This window comes from Dendropsophus ebraccatus, chromosome 8 (assembly GCF_027789765.1).
Source record: "Dendropsophus ebraccatus isolate aDenEbr1 chromosome 8, aDenEbr1.pat, whole genome shotgun sequence".
NCBI lineage: Eukaryota > Metazoa > Chordata > Amphibia > Anura > Hylidae > Dendropsophus > Dendropsophus ebraccatus.
The window spans coordinates 73,574,021-73,595,697 of record NC_091461.1 but is presented as its reverse complement, the minus strand read 5'-3'; the positions used below and the strand labels follow the sequence as shown (position 1 = coordinate 73,595,697).

Here is a 21,677-nt window from a genome sequence, read left to right as displayed (position 1 = left end):
GCATAGTACAGTGCAACGTTTCAGCTCTTTATCTTGAGCCTTTTTCAAGCTTGAAAAAGGCTCAAGATAAAGAGCTGAAACGTTGCACTGTACTATGCGAACTGGCACAATAAAGAATTAGCATGTGTTTTGGAAGACGATGCTGTCCTCAATCTCCTTCTTTTCTGCATAAACATTGGGGGATAGAGCCGTACCCTGGGAGGACTGTGCATCCATTGGTGTAGTTTCCGTGGACCCAGCCCAAGTTTTTTGCATATATATTTATATATATATTTATTTTTTTCTGGCCATTAAGAGGTGAAATGCCAGGGCAGTGAAGCGACTGGAAATCAAATACCAACTCACACATAGACTCGGATAACTTAGGAGAATGCATTTATTAAGTAAAACAGACCCTTTTCACGATACATTAAGCATTTCACATTGATATAGATAGTATAACAGACTGGATTGTGTAGGTAATTCTGTTATTAACTTCTGAGGTTTTAATGTTACAGAAAGGTTTCTTCACTTCTTGCCACCATATCCAAACCCTCCTATCGGTCCACCATATCCTCCTTGGCCAGCAAAGCCTGAAATACCTTGCTGCTTACAGCAGGGATCCTGCTGGACACATGGATCTAAAAAAAAAAACAAGGAAAAAAATATTTTTTTATAGATTGTTAGCAAAAAATACCAGTGTATTTTGAGAACAGTATCATAAACAAAATCATTTACAGGTAGGTTGAGGCGCAAAGAGCCAAACACGCTGAGCTCAGCACACTTTACTCAGCAGAGCTTGAGTATACCGTACAAGCATAACTCTATATTTTTATCAATAGCTTTCTCATGTAATAGGGCCCCAATGAAAACATCTGTACACTGTGCCTCTGAAAGACAAGGTACTATAAACCATTGTACAGAACTAGCACTGAGGTCATCCCATTCTACTACTGTATCCATTGCATTGTGTTCCATTAGATTCTGGTGTTTGTTTCCATCAAAGCAAAAAGAAAAGCTAGAACAAGTTATATTATGAGAGAGAGAGGGAGAGAGTGAGAGAAAGAGAGAGAGAGAGAGAGAGAGAGAGAGAGAGAGAGAGAATTAGATCCAAGCAATATCAATTTTATTTCATACCTTGGCAGGGTGGTGGTGCACATGGATCTGGGCAGCATTTGGGTGCTTGGTCCTGGCAAACTGGGGCACATGCTGAAGAGGTATGCAAGGTATGATTATATCAGAGAATGTCAGGGAAACAGAAAGAATTACAATCATCACATTGGAAAACATAGTCATGACTAAAGTAGCAATTTATTTATAAGCTCTTTGGTGCATAAGGAGCCCATTCTATGAGGTCACAAAAAAGAACTGCACACAGGCCCGGCAGGCGAAGGGGCTTAATGGGGTTTTCTATAAAAAAAAATAAATTGTGCACAAGGAACTAGACAATAATTCCTACTCATGGCTCAACATTGCTAGTGAATTTGCAGACCAGTTAGAGACGTCTCTGAAGAACCATAAAGGAGTTTGTCTATGGTTTGCATCCCACACCAATCAAATCAGCAGTTAGAAGCCAATAGAGCTATAAACATTATGCCTAGACATAGCTTAGTGTATGTTAGGGCAGTATATGTAAATACAGTGAGGTTAAGTTAATCTTTTAGCTCTGAACTGTATTTACACATATTAAATGCTATTTAAAAGATACTTACGGTCTTTGCACTGTCCCTTTGCTGACATGTTTGTCTCTGTGGATGTGGTAGACGTCTGAGGGAAGAAACAAGATCACAACAGATGGATACTGCAGCGTGTTACTGTGGTGCTATATATACAAATCTACTGTCATTATTGAGCTACATATCAGATGCCAAAATAAGCCAATTGGAATCCTAATTGCCAGTTTACCAACAGATGAATTTCAATAATTTGCATACCTTGAAAGCAAGGTGTACTCTGCCAAAGCCTGTGATGCAAATTATTTACTATAACTTACACACATGTAAATATTTTATCAAGATAATGGCTTTGTATATGAGTACATACTTAAAATGCATTAATAAAAATATTTTAAAGATAGGCGTATAATAGTTTTACATTCCAAGACTGTTTGATGCCAGTGTCCAAACATTATTCTTAGTAACTCATCTTGTTAGTTCCCTCAGTTCATTGATAAGAAAACCGAGCACTGCAACAACAATTTATTTTGCTATAAAAATAGCAAACAAGGTGGTGGGAAATTTTCCCAGGAGTCATAGAAAGACCCAACAGGATCCTTGTGATGGAGATTCCCTCTCTTCTACTTTATCACCACTATTTATCAGCCAATTACAGATCAGAGCTTAAAGTTTGACTTAACTGGTTAGGGTAAATGATTCCAGGTAACTGTAGTTATATATATATATATATATATATATATATATATATATATATATATATATATATATATATTATATATATCACAAATGCAACATCATACACTTCATGTAAAAAGTGAAAAAAAGAAAATACCTAAAAAGAAGAATCTTTGTGGGCTAAAAAAAAGGAAAATGCTATCTTGCCACAACATTTTATCTTGTCCGTTTGATGCACAGCCCCAGAGCATCAAATCACTTTGTTTAGATGTTAGGCTAGGGCCACACTGCGCTTATGTGTCCATTTAATTGTAACTGTTTTAGAACGTTTAATTTTAACATACAGAAAAAGTGATCAGCAAAGTCTTTGTGGTAGTCTATTATTATTTTTTTTAAACTCATCTGTTTCCTACAGTTGAAGGTCAATTGAAAACTGATGCTACAGGATGGCATAGTTTTTTTTATTATTATTATTATTTAAACGGATATGTTGTACAAACAGGAAAAATGTAGTGTAGAAAAAGGAGGATTTATAGTTAATGGGGAAGCGAACTTTCTAAATATACCCATCAATACAACTACAGCCGCACTTTCCATCCCCTGCCACGTTCGAAAGCTGCAGGTTTAATTTGTCTAACCTGCTGCTAGATTCACTTTAAAAATCCATGATGGGTACATTTTTAGCCAACCACAATGTGGCTAATTATGAGTTCAACAAACATAAGTCTTCCAAACTATCTTTGGTATGTAATTTACAGATAATAGTTAGCCAAAATGACTATTTCAGCTAGCGATACACAAAAAAAGCAATCAAAAGCCAGCACATCACACTAACACTTGTTCACACTATGCCGTTTACATACAGCCGTGGCTAACAAGGAGACAAAAACAGATAATTGCTATAGCCAAATGCAAGTGCCATATAGAATTTTAGTTCTTTTTAGGTTCTTAGCAAACCATTTGATTAAATAGAATGTACCAACTCACCACATTAAGGTGACCTGAGAGAGTTGGGACCTATACTAGAAATGACCTCTCTACATATCTGGGCATATAGGATCAACTAAACTCTGTGTAAGAGACTCATTTTTTCAGAAAAAGCTTTTGATTGCTCTTTTGTGTGTCACATGTGGGGTGTGTGGCTACCTCCTTTATAGCCGTGCACTCCACCAAGCTCCTGTTGGTGTTTTACACTGACTTTAGTTGATCCTATATGCCAAAATATGTACAGGGCCGATTCTAGCTTTTCTGCCGCCTGAGGCGAGAACTGACAGAGCCCCCCCCCCCCCCGGGCGATATGGCCAAAACATTTTGAGACAATTCTCGATTTAAATCTCGATTGTCTATTTTTATGTTAAATAAGCAGAAAAAATACAACAAGACACAGATGAAGCAGTACTAGCAGCTGTACTTGAATGAGCTGAAAAATTGCATTCCAGCATTGTATCCCTGTTCCCTCACATTCCCCCTACAAGATTACCATGCCCCCTGCCCTCCTCACATTCCCTGTAATATTACCATGCCCATAGTGCCCCTCACATTCCCTGTAATATTACCATGCCCATAGTGCCCCTCACATTCCCTGTAATATCACCATGCCCATAGTGCCCCTCACATTCCCCATACAAGAACTCCAGCACTCCCAGGTCCCCCCATTCAACATGATTAATGCCTCAGCTGAGTATCCTATCCTGTGACCTGACAGCAGTCTAAACTGCAGGGACCTCAGAGCAATAGTCAGGGAGAGAAGATCCAGGACAGGCACAGTGCAGCATGGCAGTGTGTATGGGACAGCACTATAGATAACCTCTGACATCAGGAGCCAGAGAAGAGCCATAAAACGGGCTGCTCTGTTAACTCTTTCAGTACTGCAGAATGTAGAGTATTACTGTGCATCACTTACATTCTGCAACAGCAGAGCAGAACATTACTTTTATGCCTCTTCTCCTGCTCTTGCACTATGCTGAGGTCAGCTCGGAGTTCGGCAGTGCAGAGAAGACATAATATAGCTGTTAACTTTTTCTTTTCTACAGTGTGTAAGTGATGCAGAGTATAACAACTCTGCATTATTGAAAGGGTTAACAGCAGGAGACACTATATCTATGTCTTATGTGATGTGAGTACCTGTGAATACGAGGTTTCCAGTGCCTCCTCAGCGCTTCTCATGAGACAACTGACAGGAAACACGGCTGAGCACTGAGCCATAACTAGTTGTAATGATAAGGACACAGGACGCTGATGCCGCCCCCCTCAAGGGCTGTGTTATCTTCACCTCGCCTCATGGCAGATACGGGCCTGGATATGTAGACTGAGAGAGCCCATTGCTAGTGTAGGTCCCAACTCTTTGAGGTCAACTTAACTCTGTGAGTTGGTACATTTTATTTAATCAAATGGTTTGCTAAGAACCTAATTTTTTCCTAAAAAAAAAAAAAAAAAATTCTATATGGCACTTGCATTTTGCTGCAGCAATGTTCTGTTTTTTTAATATTTCAGCTAGGACACTAATACCACTCATTTATCACATCTAGTTCAATTGTCTGACGACTAAACTAGTGTATCTACATGCCATTATATGACTTTATGACCTCCACCTGTAGTCATCCTAGGTGAGAGAAACCTGATTTCCTGTGATGTACAAAATAAATATTATAAAACATTCATGTCTGTATATATGTTTTTACAAAACTGATTGCCATATTTCTTTGATACACTACATAATGTATACATCAGCTAATGTTTTGCACCGGTTTTTGATAAAAAAATTTTATATGCTTTTCACACTATTCACAAGATTTGCAACACGTTTGCAACTGAAGTGTGTTATCAGTTAACCTAATTGTAAACCACAAATTTAAACTAGTCAAATTGTAGCATGTACTTGTCCTGCTTGAAATTGTTAGATTTGTTATTTACTTCTATTAAAAAATCTTTAGTTTCAATCTAATATATGTCTTGCAGGAAGTGTTGTCCAGAGCAGGAGAGGTTTTCTATGTGGATTCATAGAAAACTGAGACCAAGTTCCTGTCTCGGACAGAGATGTTAGCAGAGAGCACTCTGTCAGACTGAAAATAAAAAACATTTCCTGCTTGAAATATAGTTGATGATAAGAGTGGTAAGACTTAAGATTTTTTAATAGAAGTAAATTACAAATCTATATAACTTTCTGAGATCAGTTTATTTGAAAAATAAAAATAAATAAATAAATAAAGATTTTTGCTGGATAACCTCTTTAAATATTTTCAAGTATAAAGCTAGCTTTAGAAAAAACTAGTCCTTATGTGTCCCATTTCCTTTGCTTTTAAGATAGCAAAAAAGGTGATAGGAGGCAGGTGTATTTCTCGATGTTAAATAGCTATACAATGTCATTGATGTTAAAGGAGAAGTCTGGTGAAAATTTTTATTAAAGTATTGTATTGCCCCCCAAAATTTATACAAATAACCAATATACACTTATTATGGGAAATGCACATAAAGTGCTTTTTTTCCCTGCACTTTCTTTTAAATCAAGGCTTCACTTCCTGGATACAATGGTGATGTCACGACCCGACTCCCAGAACTGTGCGGGCTGTGGCTGCTGGAGAGGATGATGGCAGGTGGACACTGAGGAACACAGGGCACTGGAGGGATACTGAGCATCCCTCTGCCATCATCCTCTCCAGCAGCCACAGCCCGCACAGCTCTTGGAGTCGGGTCGTGACATCACCATTTTATCCAGAAAGTGAAGCCTTGATGCATTAGTAAGTGCAGGGAAAAAAAGCACTTTAAGAATTTCCCATAATAAGTGTATATTGGGAATTTGTATAACTTTTGGGGGGCAATGCAATACTTTAATAACATTTTTTGCCAGACTTCTCCTTTAAAGGGGTTGGCCACTTTTTAGTAAAATAGGTCAGTACAAAGTATTGGTAAGTGTACTCACTGTATATAGTGACAGCAGCTCCGTGTTTACCTCATAGAGCTAAAATCCGACTCCCCTTCACCACTCTGCCCTGCTCTGTTTTGTTTCAGTCCATAAAATGGCCGACATGGAGGAGCATGTGACCATGCCCTGTCCACTGTGTCCTCCATAGACATATACAGGCTCAGTGGTGGACACTGGGGGGCGGGGCCTGGTCACATGCTCCTCCAGGTAAGCAATCTTATGGACCAAAACACCACAGAGCAGGTGAGCCACGCCTGGAGGAGGGGAGTCTGATATTAGCTCTATGAGGTACACAGGGAGCCCCTGTGAGGACATACATTGAGTACAGTTACTAATACACTGTACTCTGAGCAATTTTACTATAAAGTGGCCAACCCCTTTAAGTTTGTGGCTATATGCTGGGGGAGGATTAGTTAATACTGGCATATAAGACAGTCTTAATAATCTTACCCCCCCCCCCCCCCAATTGAGTATTGTACATGCCTGTTTTCAACAAATATGGTTGTTCTTTAGGCTTTGGTTTATGATAGATTTCTGTGCGAAACATATGCTGTGGTTCTATTGGTGAATTAAGGTCTTCCCTCTTTGGACTGTGTACTAGTAACCCTTCTGGTCTACTGATTCTATTTATTACATGTCCTCCAGGCCTTGACTATTATACTTTTAACCCTTGGCTTATGACTTTGTATGTACCTTACCTCCTGGCTTTTGACCCATAAACTGTTCCTTGTTATAAATCTATTTGCTGTTTTTGATCTGTTGAGTCCCCCCATGTACTGAGCTGGCTAAATAACCAAGCTAGACTCTGTCACCGATTGTTGAGTTAAATGTTGGCTGCTATTTAGGATAAGCTTAAAGATCAAAGCGCTATCTCCCTTTATAGGGCAGCTGTTTTGGAAAAAGAACAAAGTGAGACAAATCAGCAACAGAAGCAGCTTTCCTGATTGTATGAAATCAAGTATGAATGTTCAGTGCAGCTGGTGGCATCATTACTGAAAATTGTACCTGCCTGTTGTAACGCCTGGAGTAGTGGATCCACTGGACCGGCACCAGCGATGGCACTAACCTCACCAGGGAGCGGAGTCTAAGGGGCCACTGGTTTTCACCAGAGCCCGCCGCAAGGCGGGATGGACTTGCTGCGGCAGGCGACCCCCAGGTCGCTACCCCTGGCTTGGTTGCTGGTGACGGCAGGCGAGGCGTGGCAGGAGCAGTAGGCGTGTCCGCAGGTGACAGGCTGAACTCAGGAGCCACGGTGACACAGGGGAACAGGAACCAGGAACACAGACTAGGGACCAGGTAACGGATAGGAACCAGGAACAAGGACTAGGGACCAGGTGGCAGATAGGAAACAGGAACAACAGGGGCTGGGCCAACGCTATGGGAAGCATGTAGAGGCTCCAACACAAGGGACAGGGCATGCTGGGATTTATAGGGGAGTGATTGGGTGCAACTACCAATTAGGAGCGCACTGCCCCTTTAAATCTGAGACAGCCGGCGCGCGCGCGCCCTAGGAGGCGGGGACGCGCGCGCCGCCCGGCACAGTGAGAGACAGGAGCGTGGAGAGGTGAGGCGCCCCCCGGGGCCGAAGTAATAGCAGCGCCGGGTCCCTGACTATGGACACCGGCTGCTGCATGGGGCAGGAGGCGGTCGCGGCGGCGGCGGCCCGGAACGCGGAACGCCGCTGCGGCCGTGACACCTGTCAACTGACAGCGCTGAGAGGCTGACGCTTATTAAAATGAATAAAGCCTGGATTTAACCGGAGTTAAACTCTCCTCCGGGGGAAAGAAGCTAAAAATGAAGGTTTTTTATGTATCCCCTCCTCCTCCATCTCTACTTACACAAACGCTGAGCCAACAGGCAATTTTTCACAGGGCCATCTTGCTCTCTTCAAACAATGTTTACTGAAGGCTACCTATAGACCTTTTCGCTAATCGATTTTTAAGAGGATCAAATACACACACTAAAAAACAATTTTTTAGGAGGGTCAACTACAGCCTTTTGACTGGAATCTCATTGGTGACTGTGTTGTCACCGCCATGCTGTGTCAGGCAAAAATATTGGGTGGTTCACCTGCTACCTCAGTCAAACTTGGTCAATCTGCTGTCACCGCCATGCTGTGTCTGGCTAAAGTTTTGGGTGTTTTACCTGCTACCGCATCTAACTTGGTCACTCTGTTGACAACGCCATGTTGTGTCAGGCTGAATTTTTGGGTGGTTCAACTCCTACCTCATCTAACTTGGTCACTCTGTTGTCACCGCCTACAGTGCCAGGCTAAAATTTAGGGTGGTTCACCTGCTATCTCATCTAACTTGGTCACTCTGTTGTCACTGCAATACTGTGTCAGTCTGAATATTTGGGTGGCACACCTGCTACCTCATCTAACTTGGTCACTCTGTTGTCACCGCCATGATTTGTCAGGATATGCTGTGTTAGTCTAAATTTTTAGGTGGTTCACCTGCTACATCTAACTTGTTCACTCTGTTGTCACTGCCATGCTGTGTCAGGCTAAATTTTTGGCTGGGTCAGCTACTTATGACTTTGCATGGACCTGATCTCCTGGATTTTGACCCGTAAATTGTCCCATGTTATTAATCTATTTGCTGTTCTTGTCCTGATGAGCCCCCTAGTACTGAGCTGGCTAGATAACCAATCTACACTCTATTGCGACGTCAATCCCACAAAGGACAAGGGGTTTGTAAGTTAGTAAGTCAGTTAGGCCATGCTACATGGGAACAGAAAGATATCTGCTATATTAGTCAACTACAGTGGAATGATAGCTTTTTTTTATTTTTCTGGCTATTAAGAGGTGAAAATACCAATGCAGTGAAGTGACTGGAAATCAAATACCAACTCACACATACACTCAGATAACTTAGGAAAATGCATTTATTAAGTAAAACAGACCCTTTTCAGGATACTTTAAGCATTTCACATTGATATAGATAGTATAACAGACTGGATTGTGTAGGTAATTCTGTTATTAACTTCTGAGGTTTTAATGTTACAGAAAGGTTTCTTCACTTCTTGCCACCATATCCAAATCCTCCCAACCCTCCACCATATCCTCCTTGGCCAGCAAAGCCTTTGCCAGAGAGGCCTTGCTGCGCACAGCAGGGATCCTGCTGGACACATGGATCTAAAAAGAGAAAAAAAGGAAAATATTAAAACAAGGTTTTATTGATTGTTATAAAAAATACAATTGTATTTTCAGAACGTTATCATAAGCAAAAACAGTTACATGAAATATATGTGATCTGATTAGAGAAATGATTATTAATACAAAAGGAAAAATATGTAAATTAACTTCCCAGGGTCTGAATGCAAAGTGTATATAATGTGCTAAAAACTTGACAATTGCATAGTATAAGTTGAGCCGAAAACAGCCAAACACGCCGAGCGAAGCAAACTTTAGTGAGCTGAGCTTGAGTATACCGTATAGGCATAACTCTATATTTCTATCAATAGCTTTCTCATGTAATAGGGCCCCAGTGCAAAGGCCACATCTGTACACTGTGCCTCTGAGTAGACAAGGTACTATAAACCAGTGTAGATGGAGAAATACAGAACTAGCACTGAGGTCATCCCATTCCACTACTGTATCTATTGCATTGTGTTCCATTAGATTCTGGTGTTTGTTTGCATCAAAGCAATAAGAAAAGCTAGAACAAGTTATATTATGAGAGAGAGAGAGAGAGAGAGAGAGAGAGAGAGAGAGAGAGAATTAGATCTAAACAACATTGATTTTATTTCATACCTTGGCAGGGAGGTGGTGCACATGGATCTGGGCAGCATTTGGGTGCTTGGTCCTGGCAAACTGGGGCACATGCTGAAGAGGTATGCAAGGTATGATTTTATCAGAGAATGTCAGGGAAAGAATTACAATCCTCACATTATAAAACATAGTCATGACTAAAGTAGTAATTTAATTGTAAGCTCATTGGTGCATAAAGAGCCCATTCTATGAGGTCACAAAAAAACAGCACATGGGCCCAGCAGGCAAAGGGGCTCAATGAGGTTTCATATGAAAAAATAAATTGTGCACAAGGGACTAGACAATGATTCCCACACTTTGTCTACGGTTTGCATCCCACACTCATCAAATCAGCAGTTAGAAGCCAATAGAGCTATAAACATTATGCCTAGACATAGCTTAGTGTATGTTAGGGCAGTATATGTATATACAGTGAAGTTGAGCTACATCGCCCTGTTGTATGATGTATTTGTGATTTATTTATATATATATATAAATATATATATATATATATATATATATATATATATATATATATATATATATATCAGGGGCGTAACTAGAAATGGCTGGGCCCCATAGCAAACTTTTGATTGCCCCCCCCCCGACTGACCACTAAACAGTCAAGTGAAGTCATAACTACATACCTGCTAGCTCTGGTCAGGAGTGCTTGCAGTTAAAGGGACATTTGCAAAACCAAGGAGAGCAGCAGGGCCACCCGGTGCTGCAAATGATGACGGCTCAGGGGACCCAGTGTATTGCAGGAGCAGGCCATGGGGCCCCCTGATGCGGCGAGCCCCATAGCAGCCGCTATGGCTGCTATAGTGGTAGTTACGCCTCTGATATATATATATATATATATATATATATATATATATATATATATATATACATATATATATATATATATATATATATATATATATATATATATATATATATATATAAAACTACTGTTACCTGGAATCATTTACCCAAACCAGTTAAGTCAAACTTTCAGCTCTTATCTGCATTTACATATGTTAACATCACTCATGAGAAGCCAATGATACTTCAAACCCCATATAATAATAATCTCCCTCATAAAGATATAAAATGCTATTCAGAAGGAACTTACGGTCTTTGCACTGTCCCTTTGCTGACATGTTTGTCTCTGTGGATGTGGTAGAAGTCTAAGGGAAGAAACAAGATCACAACAGATGGATACTGCAGCGTGTTACTGTGGTGCTATATATACAAATCTGTCATTATTGAGCTACATATCAGATGCCAAAATAAGCCAATTGGAATCCTAATTGCCAGTTTACCAACAGATGAATTTCAATAATTTGCATACCTTGAAAGCAAGGTGTACTCTGCCAAAGCCTGTGATGCAAATTATTTACTATAACTTACACACATGTAAATATTTTATCAAGATAATGGCTTTGTATATGATTACATACTTAAAATGCATTAATAAAAATATTTTAAAGATACGTGTATAATAGTTATACATTCTCAAGACTGTATGCTGACAGTGGCCAAACATTATTCTTATTACTAACTCATCTTGTTAGTTCCCTCATTTCATTGATAAGAAAACTCAGCACTGCAACAACAATTTATTTTGCTATTAAAATAGCAAACAAGGTGGTGGGAAATAGTCCCAGGAGTCATAGAAAGACCCAACAGGATCCTTGTGATGGAGATTCCCTCTCTTCTACTTTATCATCACTATTTATCAGCCAATTACAGATCAGAGCTTAAAGTTTGACTTAACTGGTTTGGGTAAATGATTCCAGGTAACTGTAGTTTTATATATATATATATATATATATATATATATATATATATATATATATATATATATAATCACAAATACAACATCATACACATTATTTAACGGTTTGGCCCCCCTTTAGTGCAATAATGGCTGTTGGTACATGATTCTTGCTCTGGTTGTCCTTTGTCTTTAATTGAAAAGTTCATTTAATTTAATAGTAAATTCCATAGACTTCAATGCATCTCTTTGACGTCAATTAAACTGTTGTAATAATGGACTAAAAAAAAATGTGTTGTGAATATATGTAAGGAGCCATGATCCAGGAGATGAAAGTTGGATTGCTGCACAGGCCCAGTGCATCAAATCACTTTATTTAGATGTTAGGCTAGGGCCACACTGCGCTTATGTGTCCATTTTATTGTAACAGTTTTTTTAACTCATCTGTTTCCCTAAGTTGTAGGTCAATTTAAAACTGATGCTACAGCATGGCATAAGTTTTTTTTTTTTTTTTTTAATGTTGTTATTATTATTTATATGGATATGTTGTATGGACAGAAAAAATAGCCACGGCTGCATAGTGTGAACAAGTGTTAGTGTGATGTGCTTATGATTGCTTTTTTTGTGTGTCACATTTGGGGTGTGGCTACCTCCTTTACCACTCCACCCAGCTCCTGTAGGTGTTTTACACTGACTTTAGTTGACCCTATAAGCACAGATAGGTAGGCTTATAGTCTGAGAGAGGCCATTGCTAGTGTAGGTCCTAACTCTCTGAGGTCACTTTAACGCTGTGAGTTGGTACATTCTATTTCATCAAATGGTTTGCTAAGAACCTCATTTTTTCAGAAAAAAAAAAATTATATATGGCACTTGCATTTTGCTGCAGCAATTTTCAGTTTTTGTAATATTTCAGCTAGGTCACTAATACAGCTCATTTATCACATCTAGTGGCTACAGCAGCAGACATGTTCAGTTGTCTGCCAACCAAACTAGTGCATCTATATGCCATTATATGACTTTATGACCTCCACCTGTAGTCATCCTGGGTGAGTGAAACCCGATTTCCTATGGTGTACAGATTAAATATTATAAAACATATTTGTCTGTGGGGTGACCCCACTGGGGGTAGTAGTAGTAGTAGTAGTAGGTAGGACCCAGGTTGCCACTTGCCATATGTTATGGTCACGGTTATGGCAAGAGGAGAGGTGGCCAATCCATGGGAACCTGACCCTGCGGGACCCCAGATTCTTCGTTGCCCTTAGTCAAGGCACCAATAACTAGACCAATGCCAGGGTTCAGAAACAGCGGCAGTTGTGCGTTTATTGAAAAGGCAAAATATATATAGGAGTATTGAGAGAATGAACCTTTCGTGCTGGGACACTGTATACCTCCCCAAGAATAAGCCGACCTCGGTGAATCAGAACTTTTAGGGACACACAGGAGACATAGATGAACAAGACAACAAGACGGGAGAGAGAAAGATGTGTGTGTTCCACGCTCAAGACACAGGTGATAGGAGAAGAAAATACAAAGAGAAAATCCTAGTGGCAGGACTTCAGCTAGGGGTGCCTAACGTACTCTGGCGACCAGGTAGCTAGTGCGTGAACCATCTGACATGTGAGCCAGGACTACTCAACTGTTGGCGGGAGACTCTTAAATTCCATACAGTTTGGACAGTAGGTTTACAGTAGCAATCGATTACCCTACTGGAGAAGAGACTTCTGAACCTGTGTTGTTTGAAAACTTGAGCAGGTGTGTGACGTGCATGGAGTGTTTTTGGACACCTTGAGAAGAGGAAAAGAATAAAATAATAAAATGCAAGCATACATTGGGATCCCCCATACATACCAGTCAATCATACGATCCAATTGTTCGATAGGCCAGGCGCATGAAAAGGTGCCAAAGGTGCAGTATAGGATGCGTCAACAAGTGTGGGTGTTGAATGTCACTATGTGTAGCAACTACTGAGTGCTGAAAATGTGTTATGGAACAGACCAGAGATGGACAAAACAATTAAGGCACAAGGATAAGAAATATAGAATACACAGAATAGATTAACCCTTTGAGGACCAGGCCCAAAATGACCCAGTGGACCGCGCAAATTTTGATCTTAGTGTTTTCGTTTTTACCTCCTCCCCTTCCATGAGCTCTAGCACTCTCAGTTTTCTATCTGCAACCCATGTAGGTGCTTGTTTTTTACAGGAATAGTTGTACTGTGTAATGGCGTCATTCATTTTACCATAACATGTATAATGGAATTCCAAAATTATTATTTATGAAGATATAAATAGGTGAAATCGTAAAAAAGAATGCAATATGGTAACGTTTGGGGGGTTCCTGTGTCTACGTAATACACTATATGGTAACAGCGACATGATACTATTATTCTATAGGTCAGTCCGAACACAACCATATGCAGGTTACACAGATTCTCTAATGTTATATATATTTTTTTTTATGAAATCCTTTTTTTTGGCAATTAAATATTAATAAAATGGGCCTATTGTGACGCTTATACCGGTTTTATTTTTTCACCTATGGGGCTGTGTGGGGTGTCATTTTTTCCGCCATGATCTCTAGTTTTTATTAATACCATATTTGTGAAGATCGGACGTTTTGATCACTTTTTATTGATTTTTTTTAATATATAATGTAACATAAAATCGGTAATCTGCGCACATTTTTTCCCTCTTTTCGTGTACGCCGTTCACCAATCACAATGACGCTTGTTATATTTTAATAGATGGGACAATTACGCACGCTACGGTATATTATATGTTTATCTATTTATTTATTTTTATATGTTTTATTTATATAATAGGATAGGGGGAGTTATTTCAACTTTTATTGGGGGAGGGGCTTTGGGGTAGTGTAATAGTGTTTTGAACTTTTTTTTTTTTTACACATTTGAAGTCCCTTTGGGGGACTTTTACATACATTACTTTGATTTGTACACTGATCATTGCTATGCCATAGGCATAGCATTGATCAGTGTTATCGGCGATCTGCTCATTGAGCCTGCCTGTGCAGGCTCAGTGTAGCAGATCGCCGATCGGACCGCACGGAGGCAGGTGAGAGACCTCCGGCAGTCCGCTTTACCGATCGGGACCCCCGAAGTCACACTGTGGGGGTCCCGATCGGTAAAGGACACGCAGGGGTTAATGACAGGGGTTAATGACACGCGGCAGTGCGATCGCTGCCGCGTGTCATTACCGGTGAGGTCCCGGCTGCTCACTGCAGCCGGCCCCCACCTGCTATGAAGCTTCATAGCGGGAGAAACACCCAGGACGCACAGTTACGTCATGGGTCGTCTGGGGACAGACTTCTATGACGTAACCCTACGTCCAGGGTCGTCTAGGGGTTAAAGAATCTTCCCAGCTGTAAATACAATAATGCACAAAATATGACAGTAATACAATACTTTTTAGAAAAATACACTCTTCCTGAGGTTACTCATATGAACTTACTCCTTACTCAGAAGAGGAAAAATATGGGAAAATAACTCTTTACTTTAGTGCAATAATCAACCTGATAAACAATATATACTTTGGAAAGTGCTTTTAGGAAGAACTGTTACTTTTAGTACTAAAACTGGGTAAGTGTCTCTGTGTTAGGAGAGTCTCTTTCGGCAATTCTAACCATTGTCCTTAAAAGGCTCTAGGAGCAGGCACTGAAGGATAGCATACCAATAACAACTGAATGAATGTCCTCTCAGTCTATGGTCTATGCTTGGTCTGGAGGACCAGGTTTTGAGGCTTGAACGTTGCAGAAAAACTTTCTAACTAAGGCAATGAGGTACATGGTCTGAGGACCAAGCTCTGAGACTTAACCGTTGCAGAACCGTTGCATCACACAATAACGGTAAACAAAACAGGAAGAACAGTCAGGATGGCCATGTCGGCCTAGCTTTCCGGAGGACACTTAACAGAAATGTCCTAGAGGACCCCAGGTGGTCCCTCTCTTCTTTTCCCAGGGGTGGTACCAGGAGCACTTTCCGACGCGGTGGTTACCACCACAATGCTGGGGGTCACGGTGGTAATAGGGGAGATAATAGGGACTAGGTGGTAGGTGACGGTAGTGGTGGAGTTGGCGGCTTTAGCCACAGTAGTGGAGGCGGCAGTGCTAGCTACCGAGGTAGATGGGACCGGAGTTGTGGGAGTAGCAGCCAGTGACTTGACCAGGGGCTTGAAATCAGGCCAGTCCTCGTCCCACTGCTCCGATGGGGAAGGCAGGAAAGGCTGTTGTACCGCATTTTTAGGCCTGGTGACGGCGGCTGCCCACCAGGGTGTACTCCACCACTTCCCCTGGGGTGAGGTTGTTCAGGTAGCCCGGCTGGTACTCTCGCATCACGGCCCGTCTATTAGCAAGTACCAGCAGGCCGGTGTAGGAATCCATGATGAGGCCATACCCCAACTGTTTGTCAAATTTAGTGACGGTTCCCCGTCTCCGCTCCAGGGGGACCTCACCTGGCTTGGGCCTCTCCAGCTTCCGGATGAACAGTCGCTCGGAAGCGGCATTAAATTCTGCAAATGGAGTATAGGGATGATCCCACAGAGGAGCATAATCAGGATAGGGCACTGGTGGGGAATGTGCCTCTGATAGGCCAGCCTGAGCGGGGAGAGCATCGCTGGCAGTGGTAGCTGCTGGTTATTGTCCCACTGTAGTAGAAGCTGCAGGCGCAGTGGTGGCCATGGCAGTCGCAGCTTTAGTGGCAGACGGCAAATAATTCCCAGGCAGTAGGCACCAACAATGAGCAGTAGACATCCTCCACACTTATGGGACACTGGGTGCATCCATAAATCCCATGGCAGCACAGCAAATTGTCCACTTTAGCAACACCACCTTAGACAACGTCTTTTCGGGGATACTTGGAACGGGCACACTGTAGTTAGGATCCTGTTCGTGACGCCACTTTTCATGGGGTGACCCCGCTGGGGGTAGTAGTAGTAGTAGTAGTAGTAGGTAGGACCCGGGTTGCCACTTGCCAGATGTTATGGTCACGGTTATGGCACAACGGAAGGTGGCCAATCCACGGGAACCTGACCCTGCGGGACCCCAGATTCTTTGTTGCCCTTAGTCAGGGCACCAATAACTAGACCAATTCAGAAACAAGGGGAGTTGTGCGTTTATTGAAATGGCAAATGATGGTAGCAACAGTCTCTGGATGCAACCAGGAATAGGCAGAGTCAAATACAACTGAGCAGATGGGTGGTGCTGCAATAGGCCGTAATATGATAGCGACGTTGTAGTTAGGGAGATCTTTACGGAGGATGGGAGTAGTAGTTCCCTTGAGAATGATGCTGGGTCGCAGGAGTGCTTATCCCTGAAACACACACCATTGATTTTTTTCTGAGTGCTGGAAGACTTTTTGTGTTTAATATTTCATTTCAAGGGGTTGTCTAGCAAAAATCATTTTCTTTCAAATCAACTGGTGTCAGAAAGTTATGTAGATTTGTAATTTACTATTAAAAAAATCTCAAGTCTCAATGGCATTGTATAGCTATTCAACATTGAGAAAAACAACTGCCTCCTACCACCTTTTTTGCTATCTTAAAAGCAAAGGAAATGGGACGCATAAGAACTAGTTTTTTCTAAAGCTAACTCTACAACAGGAAATATTGAAATGGGTTATCAAGCGAAAATCTTTTTTTTCCCCAAATCAACTGATCTCAGAAAGTTATATAGATTTGTATTTTACTTCTATTAAAAAAATCTCAAGTCTTCCCACACTTATCAGCTACTATATGTCATGCAGGAAGTGTTGTTTTATTTTCAGTCTGATACAGTGCTCTCTGCTGACATCTCTGGCCGAGACAGGAACTGCCCAGAGCAGGAGAGGTTTTCTATGCAGATTCATAGAAAACCGAGACAGAGTTCCTGTCTTGGCCAGAGATGCGAGCAGAGAGAACTGTGTCAGACTGAAAATAAAACATTTCCTGCATGACATATAGTAGCTGATAAGTGAAAGAAGACATGAGATTTTTTAATAGAAGTAAATTACAAATCTATATAACTTTATGAGATCAGTTGATTTGTAGAAAAAAAAAAGGTTTTTGCTTGATAACCCCTTTCAATATTTCCTATTGTAAAGCTAGCTTTAGAAAAAAACTAGTTCTTATGCGTCCCATTTCCTTTGCTTTCAAGATAGCAAAAAAGGTGGTAGGAGGCAGGTGTATTTCTCGATGTTAAATAGCTACACAATGTCATTTGTCAAGGTTGTGGCTATATGCTGGAGGAGGATTAGTAAAAAGTAGAATATAAGACAGTCTCCCCCCCCCCCCCCCCCCCCCCCAATTGAGTATTGTACATGCCTGTTTTCAACAAATATGGTCGTTCTTTAGGCTTTGGTTTAGGATAGATTTCTGTGCAGGGCTGTGGTTCTTGATAAATTAAGATCTTTCCTCTTTGAACTGTGTACTAATAAACCTTCTGGTCTACTGATTCTGATCGTTATATGTCCTCCGGGCCTTGACTATTATACTGTTTACCCTTGGCTTATGGCTTTGTATGTACCAGACCTCCTGGCTTTTGACCCATAAACTGTCCCTTGTTATAAATCAATTTTCTGTTCTTGTCCTGATGAGTCCCTCCATGTACTGAGCTGATTAGATAACCAAGCTACACTCTCTTGGGGCTCTTTTTAGGCTTGCTATTCTGCACCAATACTCCATTTCCGTGGTTTGCATATGCATCTTGGATCCTTGGTTACCAAATTTATCTGACCTCATGGAAAGCTCCGGTGACAGAAGTAGCATTAGACTCTTTCACCAATGGTTGAGTTCAATGTTGGCTTCTATTTTTGATTAGCTTGAAGATCAAAGCCCTATCTCCCTTTATAGGGCAGCTGTTTTAGAAAAAGAACAAAGTGGGACAAATCAGCAACAGAAGCAGCTTTCCTGATTGTATGAAATCAAGTATGAAAGTTCAGTGCAGCTGGTGGCATCATTACTAATAAGCGTACCTGCCTGTCAACTGACAGCGCTGACAGGCTGATGCTTATTAAAATGAATAAAGCCTGGATTTAACCAGAATTCAAATCTCCACCAGAGGAAAGAAACTCAAAATGAAGGTTTTTCATGTATCCCCTCCTCTCCTCCTCCACCTCCATCTCTTCTTAGACAAACGCTGAGCCAACAGGCAATTTTTCAGAGGGCCAACTAGCTCTCTTTAAACATCTAACTTGTTCACTCTGTTGTAACCGCCATGCTGTGTCAGGATACATTTTTGGGTGGTTTAGCTACTTATGACTTTGCATCTACCTGACATCCTGGCTTTTAACCCATAAACTGTCCCATGTTATAAATCTATTTGCTGTTCTTGTCCTGATGAGCCCCCTAGTCCTGAGCTGGCTAGATAACCAACCTACACTCTCTTGCGACTGTTTGATTGTTTCTTTGTTTTTTGGCCTGCTGTCCTGCCAAAATACTCCATCTCAGTGGTTTGCAGATGAATCTTGGCTTCCTGGTAACCAAATCCATCTGACCTCATGGAAAACTCCTGTGACTCCTGCAACGTCAACCCCACAAAGGAGAAGGAGTTTGTAAGTTAGTAATTAAGTTAGGCCATTGCTACATGGGAACAGAAAGGTATCTGCTATATTAGTCAAATACAGTGAAATGATAGCTTTTATTTATTTTTAGTTATCATGCTGTAAAACAGAGTTATACTTACTTGTATCCAGGTCCAGTCTCCTGAAGGCAGCTTTTAAGACTTGTGCTGGTTGGAAAAAAAAAAAAAAGACTAAATGCAGGAATTCCCGGCCAGTATAGAGTGTCATGGCTCAATGTGTCTGTCAAGCAAATGACTGCCTTCTCTGTCAGCACACAGATGACAGGGTCTTCCTGCAGTTTCTTTTTTTCAACCAGCAGAACACTGAAAATCTGCCTTCAGGAGACTGAACCTGGATTTCAAGTAAGTATAGCTTTGTTTTACAGCATAATAACAAAAAAATTATTAATGCAAATTTTAAACTTGCTTTAAATCACATCCCCTGTTGACATTGTTTTGAAAATGATTGCTGGGTCATAGGACTATGAATTATAGCCAGCAAACTTTTATATGGTAAAAAAGTAAATAAATACATATATATATTTTAGGTGACTGGAAATCAAAAACCAACTCACACATACACTCAGATAACTTAGGAGAATGCTTTATTAAGTAAAACAGACCCTTTTCAAGATACTTTAAGCATTTCACATTGATATAGATAGTATAACAGACTGGATTGTGTAGGTAATTCTGTTATTAACTTCTGAGGTTTTAATGTTACAGACAGGTTTCTTCACTTCTTGCCACTATATCCAAATCCTCCCAACCCTCCACCATATCCTCCTTGGCCAGCAAAGCCTTTGCCAGAGAGGCCTTGCTGCGCACAGCAGGGATCCTGCTGGACACATGGATCTAAAAAGAAAAAAAAAGGAAAATATTAAAACAAGGTTTTATTGATTGTTATTAAAAAATACAATTGTATTTTCAGAACGTTATCATAAACAAAACCAGTTACATGAAATATATGTGATCTGATTAGAGAAATGATTATTAATACAAAAGGAAAAATATGTAAATTAACGTCCCAGGGTCTGAATACAAAGTGTATATAATGTGCTAAAAACTTGACAATTGCATAGTATAGGTTGAGCCGAAAACTGTCAAACACTCCGAGCTCAGCACACTTTAGTGAGCTTAGCTTGAGTATACCATATAGGCATAACTCTATATTTGTATCAATAGCTTTTTCATGCAATAGGGCCCCAATGAAAAGGTCACATCTGTACACTGTGCCTATGAGTAGACAAGGTACTATATACCAGTGTAGATGGAGAAATACAGAACTAGCACTGAGGTCTTCCCATTCCACTACTGTATCTATTGCATTGTGTTCCATTAGATTCTGGTGTTTGTTTGCATCAAAGCAATAAGAAAAGCTAGAACAAGTTATATTATGAGAGAGAGAGAGAGAGAATTAGATCTAAGCAACATCTAAACTAAACAACATTTTATTTCATACCTTGGCAAGGTGGTGGTGCACATGGATCTGGGCAGCATTTGGGTGCTTGGTCCTGGCAAAATGGGGCACATGCTGAAAAGGTATGCAAGGTATGATTATATCAGAGAATGTCAGGGAAACAGAAAGAATTACAATCACCCCATTGGAAAACATAGTCATGACTAAAGTAGCAATTTAATTGTAAGCTAATTGGTGCATAAGGAGCCCATTCTATGAGGTCACAAAAAAGAACTGCACACGGGCCCCGCAGGCAAAGGGGCTCAATGGGATTTTATATGAAAAAATAAATTGTGCACAAGGGACTAGACAATGATTCCCACACTTTTTCTATAGCTTGCATCCCACACTCATCAAATCAGCAGTTAGAAGCCAATAGAGCTACAGTATGAACATATTGCCTAGACATAGCTTAGTGTATGTTAGGGCAGTATATGTATATACAGTGAAGTAGAGCTACGCTGCGCTGTTGTATGATGTTGTATTTGTAATTTTTTTAATATACATACAAACCCCATATAATTATAATCTCCCTCATAAAGATATAAAATGCTATTTAGAAGGAACTTACGGTCTTTGCACTGTCCCTTTGCTGACATGTTTGTCTCTGTGGATGTGGTCGAAGTCTGAGGGAAGAAACAAGATCACAACAGATGGATACTGCAGCTTGTCACAGTGGTGCTATATATACAAATCTACTGTCATTATTGAGCAGCATAGCAGATACCAAAATAAGCCAATTGGAATCCTAATTGCCAGTTTACCAACAGGTGAATTTCTATAATTTGCATACCTTGAAGGCAAGGTGTACTCTGCCAAAGCCTGTGATGCAAATTATTTACTATAACGTCCACACATGTAAGTATTTTATCAAGATAATGACTTTGTATATGAGTACATACTTA

The 21,677-nt window shown here is 40.6% G+C and overlaps 2 long non-coding RNA genes across 2 annotated transcripts; both read right to left on the bottom strand.

Moving 5' to 3' along the window:
- Positions 1-358: 358 nt before the first annotated feature.
- On the bottom strand, positions 359-1,801 carry LOC138798653 (uncharacterized). Its single transcript, XR_011364125.1, has 3 exons — positions 1,692-1,801; positions 1,117-1,188; positions 359-620 (listed from the first exon to the last, which is right to left on the bottom strand). It is a non-coding gene; the product is annotated as an uncharacterized lncRNA (long non-coding RNA).
- A 7,319-nt stretch (positions 1,802-9,120) lies between these two features.
- LOC138798652 (uncharacterized) lies at positions 9,121-11,217 on the bottom strand. The gene is made up of 3 exons (XR_011364124.1): positions 11,121-11,217; positions 10,007-10,078; positions 9,121-9,388 (listed from the first exon to the last, which is right to left on the bottom strand). It is a non-coding gene; the product is annotated as an uncharacterized lncRNA (long non-coding RNA).
- Positions 11,218-21,677: the final 10,460 nt, after the last annotated feature.